Source organism: Eschrichtius robustus, chromosome 18 (assembly GCF_028021215.1).
Source record: "Eschrichtius robustus isolate mEscRob2 chromosome 18, mEscRob2.pri, whole genome shotgun sequence".
NCBI lineage: Eukaryota > Metazoa > Chordata > Mammalia > Artiodactyla > Eschrichtiidae > Eschrichtius > Eschrichtius robustus.
Window position 1 is genome coordinate 2,182,652 of NC_090841.1, and position 14,660 is coordinate 2,197,311.

A 14,660-nucleotide genomic window follows, 5' to 3' on the forward strand; every position below is an offset into this window, starting at 1 on the left:
TACATTTGGTAGTGTATATATGTCCATGCCACTCTCTCACTTCGTCCTAGCTTACCCTTCCCCCTCCTGTGTCCTCAAGTCCATTCTCTATGTCTGCGTCTTTATTCCTTCCTGCCTCTGGGTTCTTCAGAACCATTTTTTTTTTTTTAGATTCCATATATATGTGTTAGCATACAGTATTTGTTTTTCTGTTTCTGACTTACTTCACTCTGTATGACAGACTCTGGGTCCATCCACCTCACTACAAATAACTCAATTTCGTTTCTTTTTATGGCTGAGTAATATTCCATTGTATATATGTGCCACATCTTCTTTATCCATTCATCTGTCGATGGACACTTAGGTTGCTTCCATGTCCTGGCTATTGTAAATAGAGCTGCAATGAACATTGTGGTACAGGACCCTTTTTGAATTATGGTTTTCCCAGGGTATATGCCCAGCAGTGGAATTGCTGGGTCATATGGTCGTTCTATTTTTAGTTTTTTAAGGAACCTCCATACTGTTCTCCATAGTGGCTGTATCAATTTACATTCCCACCAACAGTGCAGGAGGGTTCCCTTTCCTCCACACCCTCTCCAGCATTTATTGTTTGTAGATTTTTCAATGATGGCCATTCTGGCTGGTGTGAGGTGATACCCTCATTGTAGTTTTGATTTGCATTTCTCTAATGATTAGTGATGTTGAGCATCCTTTCATGTGTTTGTTGGCAATCTGTATATCTTCTTTGGAGAAATGTCTATTTAGGTTTTCTGCCCTTTTTTGGATTGGGTTTTTTTTTTTTTTTGATATTGAGCTGCATGAGCTGCTTGTAAATTTTGGAGATTAATCCTTTGTCAGTTGCTTCGTTTGCAAATATTTTCTCCCATTCTGAGGGTTGTCTTTTGGTCTTGTTTATGGTTTCATTTGCTGTGCAAAAGCTTTGAAGTTTCATTAGGTCCCATTTGTTTATTTTTGTTTTTATTTCCATTTCTCTAGGAGGTGGGTCAAAAAGGATCTTGCTATGATTTATGTCATAGAGTGTTCTGCCTGTGTTTTCCTCTAAGAGTTTTATAGTGTCTGGCCTTACGTTTAGGTCTTTAATCCATTTTGAGTTTATTCTTGTGTATGGTGTTAGGGAGTGTTCTAATTTCATTCTTTTACATGTAGCTGTCCAGTTTTCCCAGCACCACTTATTGAAGAGGCTGTCTTTTCTCCATTGTATATTCTTGCCTTCTTTGTAAAAAATAACCATATGTGCCTGGGTTTATCTCTGGGCTTTCTGTCCTGTTCCATTGATGTATATTTCTGTTTTTGTGCCAGTACCATACTGTCTTGATTATTGTAGGTTTGTAGTATAGTCTGAAGTCTGGGAGCCTGATTCCTCCAGCTCCGTTTTCCTTTCTCAAGATTGCTTTGGCTATTCGGGGTCTTTTGTGTTTCCATACAAATTGTGAAATTTTTTGTTCTAGTTCTGTGAAAAATGTCATTCATAGTTTGATAGGGATTGCATTGAATCTGTAGATTGCTTTGGGTAGTAGAGTCATTTTCACAATGTTGATTCTTCCAATCCAAGAACATGGTATATCTCTTCATCTATTTGTATCATCTTTAATTTCTTTCATCAGTGTCTTATAGTTTTCTGCATACAGGTCTTTGTCTCCTTAGGTAGGTTCGTTCCTAGGTATTTTGTTCTTTTTGTTGCAGTGGTAAATGGGAGTGTTTCCTTAATTTCTCTTTCAGATTTTTCGTCGTTATTGTATAGGAATGCAAGAGATTTCTGTGCATTAATTTTGTATCCTGCTACTTTTACCAAATTCATTGATTAGCTCTAGTAGTTTTCTGGTAGCATCTTTAGAATTCTCTATGTATAGTATCATGTCATCTGCAGACAGTGACAGCTTTACTTCTTCTTTTGTGATTTGGATTCCTTTTATTTCTTTTTCTTCTCTGATTGCTGAAGACACTATATTTTAAATACAGGTCCTTGAAAACATTTTACTCGGAAGCCATCTGTTTTCTGGGTTAAGTTGCAAGGGGACCATTTTTTCTGTAAGCGTAACTAAAATGGTAAATAGAAAGGAGTTTGGGGAGCATGCCACGTGGTCGGTAGGGGCGTTAACTGTGCCTACTTGGGCTTTATTTTTATTTTGTTTTCATTTTCAAACCAAGAAAAAGATGAAAAGAAGTTGGTAATGGAAAGTAACCTCAAGTTCCCAGAAATGAACTGCATTTTTATATTCTTGCTCCTTCTTTTTCAATTGTTTTCGTGTCAAACCTGTTTTTTCACGTGATTAAGTGAAAATGAGTGGTGTAGTTCATTAGCTTAGCCAGTAGAGGGGAATGATGCCTATACCCGCTCATTACCGTGTGCAACTACTTCTCCGAACCCCTTTCTCATGCTCCAGTGTGGTAATAGTGCAGCCTTGCAAATAAGTGCTATCCAGGGACGCCAGGGCCAATGACGTGGGGAGGTGACCTTCATTTTTTGAATCGTGTTCCTATAACTCCCTTGTTTCATGGCTGTTTCTGACATCAGTTTCTGTGTCTCTGCCACTATATCTTTGTCCTCCTCTCTGTGTGTTTGTCTGCTGGCAAATTCTTGGGTGTGTCCAGTTGGCCTTCTCTGTGCCCATTAAACCTAACAACCTCATAGGTACCTCTTTTCCAGAACACCGATTTTCACAAAGATTCTGTTCATAGAGGGAAATTACTGGAGTATTATCATTTGTTAAACCACCTATTCATCCTAGATGTGTAAGCCAGAACTTCCATTCCTGGCTGAGGCAAGTCCACAAACAATTTCCTAGACTGTGAAGCCCAGGCCACCCTAATTTTGTAGGGTTTATCTATCACCTGTATAGGTGTCATTGTCCTAACTTTAAAGCTCAACAAACTTGTGGGAGAAAAGTCTTAAGAGTGTGAAATCCTGTATCTCATTTCTAATGCTCTGACTTTGCTTCTACTTTTCACCAATGTGTGTGCTTGAGTGAATAGCTTGATTTTGACTCTACCTAAGGGGAGCTCTTTTCCATTACTAGGTCATTGTAGTGTTCAGTAAGGACTCGCCAGGCTGAATGTTTGCTCAAAGTGCGTTCTCCTAAAGGCAGAGTTAGGAGAATTTGTGAATTATAGCCCATAATAAAATTTGGCACTGGATTCCATCTTTTACTTAATAAGCCTGTATGTAAATTTGGATTAATGTGTGATAAAAATTGGCTTAGGATTATATAGAGTCTCCCTCCAACAAACTAATCTGTTGAGACAGTAAGCATACATGCTTTCATTTGATTGGTGAATAACAGTATATATCATTTCTAATTTTGAAAACTAGTCTTCAAGAATCCTCCATTTCTATAGATGATATCAAGAGGGGTCAAATAATGTCCAAGTGGAATTTATCCCTGGGATGCAAGGTTGGTTTAACTTATGAGAATTAATCAATGTGATACACCACATTAACAGAATGAAAGATAAAAACCACATGATCATCTCCATAGAAACAGAAAAAGCATTTGACAAAGTTTAACATCCGTTCGTGACAAAACTATCAACAAAATATGTGTAAAGGAAAACTTCCTCAACGTAATAAAGGCCTTTTGTGAAAAGCCCACAGCTAACATCAAAATCAACAGGGAAAAACTGAAAGCTTTTCTTCTAAGATTAGATATAAGACAGAGATGCCCACTCTCATCATTTCTGTTTAACGTAGTATTGGAAGTACTAGCCAGAGCAATCAGACAAGAAAAAAAGACATCCACATTGGAAAGGAAAAAGTAAAATTATCCGTTTGTAGATGACTTGATCATGTATGTAGAAAACCCTAAAACTCCACAAGAAAACTGCTAGAACTAATAAATGAATTCAGTAAAGTTGCAGGATAGGAAGTCAACACATAAAAATCAGTTGCATTTCTTTACACCAACAACAATCTATCAAAAAGGGAAAGCAAGAAAATAATCTCATTTATGATAGCATCAAAAAAAACACTTAGGAGTAAATATAACCAAGAGGTAAAAGACCTGTACACTGAAAATGAGGAAATATTGATGAAAGAAATTGAAGAAGTGACAAATAACTGAAATGATACCCCATGTTCATGGATTGGAAAAATTAACATTGTTAAAAATGTTCATTCTATCCAAAACTATATACAGAGTCAATGCAATTTCTATCAAAATTCCAATGGAATTTTTCACAGAAATAGAAAAAAAATTCTAAAATTCATGTGGAACCACAAAAGACCCTGAGTATCCAAAGTAATCTTGAGAAAGAACAGAGTTGGAGACATCACACTCCTGATTTCAAATTATATTACAAAGCTATAGTAATCAAAACATTATGATGCTGGCATAAAAACAGGCATATGGACCAGTAGAACATAATAGAGTATCCAGAAATAAGCCCAAGCATATATGGTCAACTAATTTTTGATAAGATCTCTAAGTATACACAATTGGGAAAGGATGGTCTCTTCAATAAATGGTGTTGGGAAAATTGGACAGCCACATGCAGAAGAATGAAATAGGATCCTTATCTTTTACCGTGCACAAAAATCAACTCAAAATGGATTAAAGACTTAAACATAAGACCGGAAACCATATCATTCCTAGAAGAAAACATAGGGAAAAAGCTCCTTGACATTGGCCTTGGCAATGATGTTTTGGATATGACACCAAAAGCAAAGGCAACAAAAGCAAAACAAGTGTGACTACATGAAACTAAAAAACTTCTGTGCAGGAAAAGAAACCACCAGCAAAATGAAGAGGCAGCCTATGGACTGGGAGAAAATATTGCAAACCACATATCTGATAAGTGGTTAATCTCCAAAATATATAAGGAACTCATACAACTCAATTACAAAAAAAACAAGCCAACTGAAAAATGGGCAAAGGACATGAATAGACATTTTTCCAAAGAAGACATACAGATGGCCAACAGGTACATGAAAAAGTGGCTCAACATCACTTATCAGGGAAATGAAATCAAAACCATAATGAGATATCACCTGACACCTGTTAGGATGGCTGTTATCAAAAAAGTGAGATAAGTGTGGCCTAAGATGTGGAGAAAAGGGAACCTTTTGGTGGGAGTGTAAATTGGTGCAGTCACTATGGAAAACAGTATGGAAGTTCCTCAAAAAACTAGAAATAGAACTGCCATATTATCCAGCAATCTTCTGGGAATGTACCCAAAGGAAATGAAATCAGTGTCTTGAAGAGATATCTGAGTCTCCATGTTTATTGCAGCATTATTTGCAGTAGCCAAGATATGGAAATAACCTAAGTGTCCATTGATGGATGAATGGATAAAGAAGATGTGGTGTATATACATATACCATGGAATGTTACTCAGCCTTACAAACAGACATCCTGCCATTTTTGTCAACATGGATGAACCTGGAGGACATTATGAGAAGTGAAATAAGCCAGACCCGGACAGGAAAAAGCTGCATGATCCCATTTATATGTGGAATCTAAAAAAGTCAAATATGGGAGCAGAGAGTGGCAAGACTGTTACCAGTGTGGTGGGGGGAGAATGGGGGTTCTTGGCCGAAGGGTACAAAGTGATGGTTGTGTAGGAGGAACGAATCTAGAGATCTAAAGCACCGCATGGTGACTGTACTTAATAAGACTATTGAATCCTGGAAATTTGCTAAGAGGGTAGATTCCAGGTGTTCCCATCACACACACACACACACACACACAGTAACCATGTGATGGGATGTTAAGCAGCTTGACTGTGGTCATTGTTGCACTGTGTGTGTGTACATCACATCAGCATGTTGTACACCCTAAATACACGCAGTCGTATTAGAAAATAAGATAACAATTAAAAGAGGGGTCAGATGTCATAAATAGAAGATGTACATGAAGATTTGGTTTAGAGCAAACTTTGGCATGTTCTCGTGTTACGTTCAGGCTCGTGGTATGGGAAGGCTGTCTGGGAAGAGGAGGAAGCGGGTCACACTGAGTTATAAGGGATTCAACACCACAGGGAAAGGATAGCCAGCGGGCGGAGCGCCAGCTCTGTGCCAACACCGCGGTCCCCGCGCCTTATCGCGGACTCCTGAGGACAGGGCAGGGGGCGGGGGTGGGGTGGGGGGCAGTGAGAAAACGGGGGCTGGGAAAGGCTAGGTCGATTCTCCTTCCTCATGCTGCTGGTAAGTGACAGGGCCCGGTCCCCACCCTCCTTGGTCCGACACCACCGGAGCCACTTTCTCACACCAGGCGGCCTTCCAAGCTCTACCAGAGTTATTGTGATGCTTATGTGGGTGGCATTGCTTGTCTGAATAAGCTGTTCTTTTTGAACTTTCCTCTCTGAGCAATGTTCTTTTGTTACGTGTCATTTTGTGATTTAGGTCAGGAAAAAATATCAAATAGGAATTGCAAGTAACATTAGTTGATTTCATTTTCGGCTTGAAAGTCAAGGTGGATTCTTTCACTACGAGATCATATCCCATGTGTTCCACTGGGCCAAGGTTCTCCAAGTTGCTGGAGATCCGGGTCTGCCCTGGAAGGGAAGGAAGCTCTCTGGGAGTCAGGGGTGCAGCGGAGAGGGGTACGGGGAAGGCTCCCAGGAGGGGCTTTCACTCCCCCAAACAGAGAGAAGAGACCTCCTACGATTACTGGGGTGGGTCCAGGTTTGAGGACTCCTGCTTGGCAAGGTAGACGAAAGAATGTGTTTATTAGGAACTGGCCGTGGAGCATAAATGGATGTTGAAATAGACCAGAACCAGGCGAAGCAGCCCACCAGCAGATAGCCATAAAAATAAGGTTACAAAACAGAACACATCCTTGCCCTGCCCGTCCGACTCTGAACTTGGGGTCAGGCCCTCGGCCTGAACCTCGCTTCCCAGCTGGTGTTTGCTTCTCTCACACAGACTCCTCGGCTTCTCTCCCCAGCCCAGGCTAAGCCAAGGTGTCATGTCTCACCATCTCGTTTATAATACTTATTTCATATTATTTGTGTGTGGGACGGCTGCCTTTGAGTTTTTCTAGACAAGATACAGGCTCCGTTTTGACACACTGGACTTCCTGGGAGGACGACGGAGTGGGAAAGGAATTGCCTGAATGTTCTGTGGAATTCTCATCTAAGAGACCCCAACCCCACACTCCTCCCCTCTTCCTCCCCCAAATAATTAATTAACCTCTTTGAAGACTGTCCTGACTCTAGCTGCTTCCAAACCTTCTTCCGAGAAGAATGAAGATTTCCTTGTTCTCTAGGTTGGGCCCTGTCGCTGAGTCCAGACACAAGAGAAATGGCTAAGACTCAGATCACGTAGGGTGGCCAGACTGCACATTACAGATGCAATGCAAAGAGGCAGCTCAGGACTTGCTTTGCCAAAATTAGTCAAGGCTCCTACAAGTTTCCCCTTCCTGCAGGATCTTTGTATGGGTGTGCCAAAAGGGGAGATAGAAGTTTGCTTTAATATCAAGATGATTCAAGTACGTTTCTGATTCCCTATCCTTTTCTATGGCATGTAGAACGTTTGGGAGTTTTTAAAGCTCCCTACCATAATGCGAGTAGAGCCTTAAATATAATAATGTCATTAAGTCCTTATGATTTTATGAGATAGAGATAATTATGAAGAAAATAACTGTTAAGTTCATGAGGCCTTCCCCATGATAGTGGCCTTTAAGGTCTCGAATACACTGCTTTATAGTATAAAGTTAACACCTGGTCACTTAGTCTTTTTCAATCAGCAGTAGTAACTTAGGGGTATGAAACTGAGCACAGAGGCTTCCTGAGTACAGCATTTCATTATTATTATTGGCCTTTTGAAGGACTCTTTACAAATTCAAAGTCAGAGTTAGCCCTGGAGAAGTATGTTAGAATTGCAGGGGAAATGAAGGAAGGAAAAGAAATATGAACTTTGTTTTCTGTATGTGTGAAGATTTAGGCACAGTAAATACAGCAGGTCATGCGATTCAGACCCAATTTACTGTTCTAACTTTTTAGCAGAAAAAGTGAGAAGAGGAGGAGGAATAATAATTTTCCTATATTTTTTATGGCAGCTATAAATGTCTTCATAAATAGGGCACCTGTTCAAAGGAATTTTTTCTTGTATGTAATGCTAGAGTGATTAAGCCAATGGAAAAACCTAGGAAGAATAAAATTCCAAGATTTGATACTTTCTGGGGAGGAGGTTGGAAAGGCAGTGATCTTTTTAATTTTATTCTCTTGCAATTTTGCTACTCACTGAAAACCGTTTTCTAGTAATGAGAAACACACTAGGAAAAAGGAGTGATGTTTTAGTCTACTTGCTGATGTTCCTACCCAACTATCCAGGCTTACAGAACCTCTAATAAAACATCTGTCATGACTGATCTGTGTGTGCCTCAGTGATTCCTCTTGGTGCATCACGGGTGTAGAGCATTTATCAGGGCCATAGTTTTCTTGGGAGTGAAGTTCAGTGGGATAGGAAATTGGAGTTTCTAAGTTTGTATTGGGTCAGATACGTTTTTTATTCATTTAGGTCCCTTATGTGGAGAACCATGCAAAAATCCTTTTATAATTCAGACTTTGGAAAATATGTTGAAACCTTCAAACTAGTAAGATATTTCCTTTCCTCTCTCTCACCCTTCCTCCCATCCATCCATCCGTCCATCCATCCATCCATGCATCCATCCGTCTGAGGTAATGGGATCCATGTTACTGCTTGAGTTACTATTTGGCTTAGTCTAGCTGATAGAAATCTTAGAGGTAAGTTATATGCTCACCTTCCATAACAAAAAAATAGTACTTATAATAGCTAAGATGTTTTGAGTACTCACTAGGCCTCTTTCAAGGTGCTAAGGAAACACTTCACATAATCCTTTCGTTTAATCCTTGTTACTGCCCTACAAAGTAGGTAGCAGCATAATCCTTATTTAACAGCTGAGAGAGCTGCGGTTTACTGAGGCGTTGGCTTGTGCGGGTGACAGCTAGTTAGTGGTGGGGCCTGTGTTCCCATCCAGGCAGCCTAGCCCGAATGCTGTGCTTGTAACACTGCGTGGTACCTGCCCCAGCCTGGGTCTTCTGTCACAATATCTTCGTTCATAATCTGGTTCTTATTCTTCTTTAATAGGTCAATTATAAGAGGGTCATTTGCTGTCAAGTGCTTCAAAGTTGCTTTAAAATCAGATGTGACATAAGTGATTACAAGAAATATAAATACGTAAATTCAGTGCTTATTTCATCCGACTGGCGTCCTCCCCCTTTTTTATTTTTGAAGGACCGTCTCCTCTCCTTAGCATGAATTTCTACACAGAGCTGAGTTCCTCCTTCCTCTTATCTATAATCATTTAGGTTTTTAAAACTAATCATTTTGAATGATAAGGCATTTCCATCATGAAGTGTAAATATTTTAATAGATGCCTGTGTAACCACCACCAAGATAAAAGCGTTGTTAACATATAGACACACACGTTTCAGATTTCTCACTAAAAATAAATAAAATGTAAAGATATATTTAAAGCCACCTTCTTTCTTCTCCTCCTTCTTCCTCCTGCCTTTCACAGAGGAAATGACCACACTGAAATCACCACTGACATCCTGGCATTAATTATTTTCCATGCAGTTTTTTGTGACTTTCCCCTACGTATATATCCACATAAATATATGCTATTAATATGCTTTAAAATGTGCATAAATGATACTATATTATTTGGCAACTCATTTTCACTCCACATAATGTTTTTGAGATATAACTATATAAAATTAATCCATTTATTTAAACTGCTATATAATATTCCATAATATTAATAAGCTACCTTTTATCCATTTCCCTCCGGTGGACTGACGGTTTTGCTGTTGCTGTCCACACTGCACAAACATTCCTGTGTTTCTGATAGGACACTTGTGTGAGGGCATTGAGGGTTGGTAATGAGATGGAAATTGCATCAGGCAATATGTGGTCATCCTTAACGCTGACCTGGCCAAATGGCTAAGAAGTTGAACCAATTTACACTCTGGCAAGTGGTCTTCCCATGTTCCTCTCAACACTGTGTGGGATCAGACCTACTAAGTTTTGTCAGTCAGACGGAGGTAGATGTTACCTCTTTATTGTAACATGCATTTCCCTGATTACTAGAGAGGGCTTGAAACATTTATTTTTTGGGCATTTGGGATTCCTCCTCTCTGAATCCCTTTTTTATATAATTTGCTTATTGCTGAGTTAATTTCATATTGATCGGTCATATTCTTATATACCTTGGATAAAAAATCTTTTGTCAGTTACTCGGTGTGGATTGTAAATCTCTTTCTCTTGTGGATTAGCTCTTCACTTTGATTGTAGTATCTTTTGTCATACAGACAAAAGTTTTAATTTTAATGCCATCAAATGCATTAATCTTTTCCTTTATGATTTTTTTTGAGTTTTGTTAAATAAATTCTTCCATGCTGCAAATCATAAAGATAATCTCTTAAGCATTTGTACGTTTTTTTGTTTCTCACATTTAGTACTTTAACCCATTTTCAAGTTCTTTCTGGAACTTATATTAGATCCTTGCTGAAAGAACAGATAAAAGAAGTACTTCGAAATGGAGAATAACACAGGAGGGAATGATTGATAGTAAAGTGCTTTAAGCTTTCTAATATAAATTGGATCTATTCATTTAATTCTTTTTCATAATTTCCATATTTTATATCTCTGTGTGATGCATTATTGGTAATTTCCTCAGATCTTCTAATTTAATAATTTTTTGTTAACCTGTACATAATCTTCAGTTGGACCTATTGAATTTTATATTCTGATAACTGCATTTACTTGTGGAAGTTTTCGTTGGCTCCTCTAAGTATTGCCTATTCTTTTATTAAGGTTATACGACGTTCTTTGACATCTTAAGTCTATTTAAATATGCCCGTGTGACAGTCTCTGTAAAATTGTTTTGTTATCTGCTGTTCTAGGGATTCCATTGGTCTGTTTGCTCTTTGTGCTGACTCTTGCTGCTGCTGGATTCTTTCTTCATGTGTTTTGTAGTTTTGGGCTGTGAGCTCATCTTTAGCAGAAATTTAGCTGTTGGAATCCTGTTGGGTTTGAGGTTGGGGGCCATTCCCAGAATACAGTTTTATGACTATTTTTGTGAGAAGTACTGAAGATGGTCCAGGACTAATCTCTGTTATTTATCAGCTTGTGGGGTTCCTAGACCATGTTGGTGGGTCATTTTAAACCCCACACACTAGTGTTTTGTCATCTGGGATTTATAATTTCAGGGTTATTGTTTTTGTGTTCCCCCCGGAGCCCAGGCTGAGATAGACAAGAATCCCAGTCCTCGTGGGAGGGTCCTTGTCTATCTGTTCACTGAGAACACAGTCCTGGGGGGTCTGGAGCTCTGCAGCAAGTTTGGTTTGAGCTCCCACCTTGACTGGGACCAATGCCCGTTGCTGTGGTTGTGAAAACCCGGCCCCAAGGATACCAACACCTCACCCCCGCCGGCACCTTGGGTGCAGGATCAGCTCTGCGATTTCAGCCGTCTCTTTATATTTGGTGCCTTGAAGTTTCTCCTTTCTTCAAGCTCAGCTCTAATAGATTTGTTTTTACTACTTAATCTACCAGTTCTGGGTACTTGTGGTGAAATAATGTTCAGGTTATCTGAGTCACTGTTGTCTGGAACAGGAGCTTGAAGCTTTCACACTGTATTCAGGGAGTGGAGACCCCACAGACCCCTGTAGACCCCGGCCACTTCCAGCCTTAGGAAGGGATTCTCCAGGGTTTCTGGATTCTGGCTCTTCTGGGGAAACTGCCCTGTCTGCTTACTGAGGGCTTGTCTCATCTTGCTCATCAAATGTCTTTGGGTCCCATTTACCCTTGATGAACTGTAACGAAGAAAATCCAGCCCTCTCTACTCTAATACCCTCTCTTCAAGTGGTGAACCCCGCGTCTGTCTGTTTTCCCCTTGTGATCTGCCATTAAGATGTCATTTCCCTTTCATATTTCTTTAGTCTCAAATCAGCTTCTAAAATCTCAACATTTCTTTTAAAGATACCTCTCCTGTCTTACTTTATTTTGATTTCATTATTAAAAAACACTCCCCATCTGATAATAAGACTAAACCTGCTTTTCAAGCCCATCTAGTTTCTCTTTGATTATTCAAGCGGACTGAATTCCTAGGTGCAGAGTATTCTGGGCACCAGCCTTTTAAAATGCAGCCTTCATATTTGGGTTTGCAGTCATCTTATCAAGTTATTTCTTCATCTCAAATCAAGATTGTGGCATATTCTCTTTTTAATAAATGCTTCTGTCATTCAGAACTGTTCAATGGCCACCTGCTGTACACAAGGTATTTTTCTAGACCTTTGGGAGGCACCTGCAAACAAAACAATTCTCCTTTTCTGTCATTATTAATAAATCTTTATGATCCTCCTGAGGATGAAGCCGCAGTTCATGTCTCTGAAATCTAAAGTCAGATCCTAACACAATTCATAAAACTGGCTGTGCCGATCTGAGAGCTTATGGGTGTGGGCAACTTTGCACAGCTGCTGGACAGCCGGGCTCAGGCCCTGAATTCAGGCAGTGGGTTCGGGAGCCCTGCCGCCAGAATCAGCCTGCAGCCCAACATCCGTGGGCTCTGCAGCTCGACGTCCTGTGTCCCAGCCTCCCGCCCCTGGGGATGGCCAGGTTGTTCCCTCCTTTAACGCTTAAAGGCCTCTGGACAGGAGGGGCCTCTTCTTTCCGTAAGGAAATCCTGGCCTGTGCGGAGCCCGTGCCCCAGCCTGCTTTCCAAGGCTCCCGCCTTTCCCCCTGGTGCAGGTCCCAAGTGGCTGGTATCTGCTGAATTCCAGCCTCTTAGGAAACAGGAGCTACAGACATGGGCAGCGGCTGGCATCCCACACGACCGGCGCTGACTGTGGCCGCCCGCCTTGGGGGCTGCTGTCTCCGCGGTGTAGAATTTTGTTTTCCAAATGCTGGCCTTGGTGCACCTGGTAAGGTCCGCAGTCCGTGCAACCAGGTGTTGGGAGCTTAGGGAGTCAGTGCTCTGGCCCTCCTCCTCCGCTGAGTGTGAGCGGCTGGGAGAGAGGGAGGGGCGGCCAGGGTGGCGCCGGGGTGGGTGGACGGCGGGGCTGTTAGGGTCTCCCTGAACCCCTGCCGGTGCGGCTGGGGGAGGGGGCACCCCTGGCCGCGGGGGGCAGGCGCGGGGGCCCTCAGGCCAGGCTGGGGGGCGGGCCGTGGGCTCCGACCCCTTCCGCCCTGGAGGGGGGAGAGAAGGGGGAGAGCGGCACGAGTGTTGCCCTCATGCAGTTCCTACCCCAGAAACACGGGGAGCGCGCTTGTGTCGGGGGAAACGTTCCCCTAGCAACAACCCTCCTGGTGTAGTTCTTGGGATCTGAGGGTCAACGTCTGTCTGGCTGGCTGTCTCTTCCACCGTTTGGACTGGATCCTGTGTAATTCTCATTTTCCTCCGTGTCCCGTGCATGTTAGAGGGACACGGATGTTGACTGAAGGAAGGCCTGTCTTCCCTGTGGAACCAAGGAGAAGATGCAGCCCTGGGCCTGGTGGTGGATCACACAGTGCGGCCGTTAGGACAGATGGACGCTTCACCTGCCGTCCTCTCAGGGCATTTGCCTACCTCTAGTTGTTGAAGGAAGTTGGAAAGGAACTTCGTAAAGATGTTACACGTCAATTCACACATTTCTTAGCTCTCCCATAGAAGAGGCAATTAAAGCCCTGGAAAATGTAAACTGGGACAAGGCTTATGATGACACCGACTTCCTACTTAACTCAAAACAAACACTCGGTAACCTAAATATATTAAAAAAGAACTTTACCCCCTAGTTCATCTTGTAATGGTGTTTCCAGCAGTAATGAAAGGTTTTGGTATTTTTTTTTTAGCCTTAGTCCATTTAAATAGTGTTGCAATTGTGACCTTTATTTTGAGATGTTGACGCCCATGTATTGGTGGCAGGGCCTGTGTTCCTCCCGCCAGGCCTTCCAGGGCTGCGGCTCCCAGGAGCAGGTGAAGAAGCAGAGGCTCCGGAGGAGAAGCACCTTCCCGTTTCACAGCCCGCGAACTGCAGGGTCGGGTTCCAACCCGTGCGCCTGACCCCGAAGCGGGGGCACATCTAAGGGAAGCGTGTCCCTGGACCAGAAGCTCGGGCCCTGGGCAGCTTCACCTGAGCTTTCAAAGTGAGCCAGCTTCATCCTAATTACAGTTGCAACAAAATATTTGCTCTCGGCTGTGTGGAGATAATATAATTAATAATAGTTTTATTATTTCAAACTTGGGGAGCATCAGTGGCTGCTACTCATTTTTAAGACTGACGTCACGATGTGTTGGACAGTTTTTTGATTCTGTCATAGAACTGAAACCAGGACACGGGTTGGGTTGAAATCTCTCGGAGAAAATACAACACAGAATAATGTAAATTTTCAGTGATGTCATAGACGCTAAAATAGTTCCTGGTCGATACAGTGACTCTTGGTGTATTTTGTTCCTAAGAGCTCCAGGCTCTGGTTTAGATTTACCAAAATCACAGCCTCCACTCTTGAAATTCTATGTTTGCAGAAACTTGCATTTTAGGAGAATTTTCAAAAATTTCTCATTTTCCTCTTTCCCAAGTGTTTCCAGCCTTCCCTGGCCTCCGACACACGTTGCCTACAGCAGAGATTTACACGCGTTCTTCGGAGCATATTAATTTATTCCAACAGTAATTCCTGGCAGTCCCGTTGAGGTCCATTTTCCTGCGTTGTCTAATACACACCA